A 5,004-nucleotide genomic window follows, 5' to 3' on the forward strand; every position below is an offset into this window, starting at 1 on the left:
CCCTCAAGCAACAAAACTCCAACCCAAGACAGTGGAAGACCATAGTACAGAGGCTATGGTACTACCCAAGACAAGAGAACAATGGTTTAATTTTGGAGTGTCCTTCTCCTAGAGTATCTGCTTTCCATAGTTAAAGAGTCTCTTCTATCCTTACCAAGAGGAAAGTACACTGAACAATTGCAGTACAGTTATTAATCCCTTGGGTGAAGAAGCGTTTAATAATCTTATTGTTGTCAGCTGTATGAGGAGAGACGTCAATCTGTAAATAATAGGCCAGACTATTCAGTGTATGTGTAGGTAAAGAAAAAATAAGCCGTAACGAGAGAGAGGTATCCAATGCACTACTGTTTGGCCAGTCAAAGGACCCAATAACTCTCTAGTGGTAGTATCTGAATGGGCAGCTGGTGCTCTGGCCAACCTACTACCTATATGTCTATTTATCTATATATAGGCTCTTCCCCAAATTTTGGGCTGTAGCCGACATCAAACAAATGAAAAAAAGGGGACCTTTCCTCTCTACGTTCCTCCCAGCTTGAGAAGGGACTCAACCAAGTTTGGCTGGTACTGCTATGGTGCCACAGCCCACCCTCCCTCGTTATCCACCACAGATGAAGCTTCAAAAGGCTGAATTTCCTACTGCTGTTACCTCCTCGGTCATCCAAGGCAACCAGAAGGAGCAGCAGGGCCTACCGGAACTGCGTCACAATCGCTCGCCATTCATTCCTATAGCATGCTCTCTTGCCTCTTTCTCATCTATCCTACTATCACCCAGAGCTTTGTTCACTCCATCCATCCACCCAAACCTTGGCCTTCCTCTTGTACTTCTCCCATCAACTCTTGCATTCATCACCTTCTTTAGTAAACAGCCATATTCCATTCTCGCAATATGGCCAGTCCACCTCAACACATCCATATCCACTCTAGCTGCTAAATCATTTCTTACACCCGTTCTCACCCTTACTACTTCGTTCCTAACCCTATCTACTCGAGATACACCAGCCATACTTCTCAGACACTTCATCTCAAACACATTCAATTTCTGTCTTTCCATCATTTTCATTCCTCACAACTCTGATCCATACATCACAGATAGTACAATCACTTTCTCATACAGATCTCTCTTTACATTCATGCCTAACCCTCTATCTTTATCACTCCCTTCACTGCCCCTAACACTTTGCATCCTTCATTCACTCTCTGACGTACATCTGCTTCCACTCCACCATTTGCGGCAACAACAGACCCTAAGTACTTAAACTGATCTACTTCCTCAAGTAACTCTCCATTCAACATGCCATTCAATCTTGCACCACCTTCTCTTCTCGTACATCTCATAACTTTACTCTTGCCCACATTAAATCTCAACTTCCTTCTCTCACATATCTTTCCAAATTCTGTCACTAATCGGCCAAGCTTCTCTTACAAGACTGCAACCAGTACAGTATCATCCACAAACAACAACTGATTTACCTCCCATTCATGATCATTCTCGTCTATCAAATTCAATCCTCGTAAAAATCTGATTCATACATCCCCTACCTCTTCTAGAACCACCATATACTTCTAAGATTGCATTCTTTGTTTTATCCTTAATCCTATTAATCAGTACACTACCATTCACTTTTCCAACCACACTCAACAAACTAATACCCCTTGAATTACAACACTCACGCACATCTCCCTTACCCTTATATAGTGGTAAAATACATGCACAAACCCAATCTACTGGTACCATTGACAACATAAAACACATCTTAAATAATCTCACCAACCATTCAAGTACAGTCACACCCCCTTCCTTTAATATCTCAGTTTTCAAACCATCCATACCAGGTGCTTTTCCTACTCTCGTTTCATCTAGTGCTCTCCTCAATTCCTCCCTTGCAATTTCTCTCTCATTCTCATCTCCCATCACTTGCACCTCAACACCTGCAACAGGAATCATATCTGCCTCCCTATTATCCTAAACATTCTGTAAACTTTCAAAATATTCCGCCCACCTTTTCCTTGCCTCCTCTCCTTTTAACAACCTTCCTTTTCCATCTTTCAATGTCTTTTCAATTCTCGAACCAGCCTTCTTTACTCTTCATTTCTTTCCAAAATATCTTCATATTCTCTTCATATGAACGACCCAATCCCTGACCCCACGTCAGGTCAGCTGCCCACTTTACCTTGGTTATTACCATCATTATTATTACTTGCTAAGCTACAACCCTAGTTGGAAAAGCAGGATGCTATAAGCCCTTGCACTTTACTTCCACATTTTTCTCTCTATATCTTTCATACTTCTCTACACTATTATTCTGCAGGCATTCTTCAAATGCCCTCTTTTTTCTTCCACTTTTACCTTCACCTTCATTCCACCATTCACTACCCTTCCTCATGCTGCCTCCAACAATCTTCTTGCCACACACTCTTATCTTGCAATCCTAACAAAATTTTCTTTTACTAACTTCCACTCCTCTAAATTACCAGTTTCTCTCACTTTCACTCTGTCATATGCCATTTTCAATCTTTCTTTATATTTACTTTTTACCTTAGGTTTTATTAACTCTTCAACCCTCACTAGCTCTCTTTTACATCCCCCCACTCTATTCCCCCACTCTTTTGCTACAACTAATTTTCCTTCCACCAAAAAATGACCGTTAGCCATACACCTAAACATGTGCACGTCTTTCAATCTTCCAAATATTCTTCTAGTCATCAACACATAATCCATTAAAGCCCTTTCTACCACTCTTCCATTTGCCACTCTTACCCATGTATACTTGTTTTATCTTTCTTTTTGAAGAAGCTAAAACTTATAACCATCTCTTGCTCACCATACATATCTACCATCATTTAAGTCACCCATGACAACTACATAATTCCTTCTACACACCTAGTTAATTCATTCCAGAACTCATTCCGCTCTTCTTCACTTTTCTCACAACCTGGCCCATATACACTAACAAAAGACCAACATTCCCTACCCAACTTAACCCTTACCCACATTAACCTAGATGATATCTCCTTCCATTCCAGTATTTTAACTGTCCTCCACTCACTCAGCAATAATACCACACCCTCTCTTGATCTTCCCCTTTCAATCCCAGATACTCTACCAGTCACTTCACCAAACATCGCTTCACCCTACCCTTTTATCTTTGTCTCACACAAAGCCAATATATTTATCCTTCTATTCTTAAACATACTTCTAATCTCACATCTTTTACTCTCTATCGTACTATATCTACGCACATTCTGACACCCCAAAACACAAGTGCGGGGAGCAGTCACTCTCCCCCCAGTTCCACCTCTTAGATATCTCACAGTAGTATATAATACAGGAGAGGGGGTTCTCAGCCCCCTCGTCCCGTCCCTTTTAGCCACCTTTTACGACACGTAGTCATACGTTAGTGCTATTCTGATTTTTGTTATACCCCCGTGGTTTTCTGTCTCTCTTAGACTTTTTCTTATACCTGACTCTCTCTCTCTCTCTCTCTCTCTCTCTCTCTCTCTCTCTCTCTCTCTCTCTCTCTCTCTCTATATATATATATATATATATATATATATATATATATATATATATATATATATATATATATATATATATATATACATATATATATATATTTATATATATATATATATTTATAAATACTGTATATATATATGTATATATATATATATATATATATATATATATATATATTTATATATATATATATATATATATATATATATATATATATATATATATGTGTGTGTGTGTGTATATATATATATACTGTATATATATATATATATATATATATATATATATATATATATATATAATATATATATATATATATATATATATATATATATATATATATATATACATATATATATATATATATACATATATATATATATATATATATATATATATATATATATATATAGTAACGGCCAACCTCTGACTATATTTAAAGTAACATCATCATGTGGTGGCACACTAGAGGACTGGTGTGGCACTTAGTATACGTTTATTGGCTCGGGTGATACACACCAGCTAATTACCCCCTAGTTCATGTTGCTGTAAATTGTCGATAGTGTCTGCAAAGGTCAAGAAAAAGGGCACTTAACTAGCAACCTGACCCGTGAAGACCTATATACTGATAAGATAGAGGATATGGATATGTGCGCTAATTTGTTTATGCATTGTGTGTGTATTTCCGGTTACATGGACACTAAGTCGATCAGGAATTGACTCGAAAAACTGAAATAACTTAATTTTTCTGTTTATTTACCTGAGAGTGTTTTTTGTTAGTATGTATGTATGTGTGTATGTATGTATGCATGTATGTCTGTATTTATGTATGTATGTATGTATGCAAATACAAAAAGGACTAAATCTTGATATCGTTTTAACTTCTTCCGTTTTGCAAATGGCACAGTACACACGGCGCCCCCTCTTTATTTCACTTTAGCCATCATGACCTCAAGGATTCAAGGGCCTTGTATAAATGCATGAAAACGAGGCGTGTTGAAATATAAAGGCTATTACAGTATCATTTGCAATACTTGCGGACATTGTGTTACTAGAGGAGCCTTAGTCGATGAATATGAGTCACCATGAAGTCCTTGGCCGTGTGTGTGCACTGGGGCACTAATGTCTTATTTAGGCTTGTTTTAAACTGCTGCGTTGAGCCGGGCTCAAGCTGGGGATTCTTATGGCATAACGGCAGCTTCTACTAATGTGCTTTAGGGGACGGTCTCTTGTGCAGAAAAGAGGAAATAACGGGTAATTTGTCCTATTTACCAGTAAGTCTCCTTCGTTTCTGAATTTCACTGATGTTTGGTTATATGCTGGGCAGTTCCTGTTGAACTCCCTTTTATGGCTCTCGCAGACTTTTTCTTATACCTGAATTAAATTTGGTGAAAATTTTATCTACATAAGTCACTAATTGAAATTATTAATATATTTAATTTTATTACTTTATGATAGTAATTCTGTACCAACAACGTTACCAGTGA

The sequence above is a fragment of the Palaemon carinicauda genome, chromosome 1 (genome assembly GCF_036898095.1).
Source record: "Palaemon carinicauda isolate YSFRI2023 chromosome 1, ASM3689809v2, whole genome shotgun sequence".
In the NCBI taxonomy this organism is placed as follows: Eukaryota; Metazoa; Arthropoda; class Malacostraca; order Decapoda; family Palaemonidae; genus Palaemon; species Palaemon carinicauda.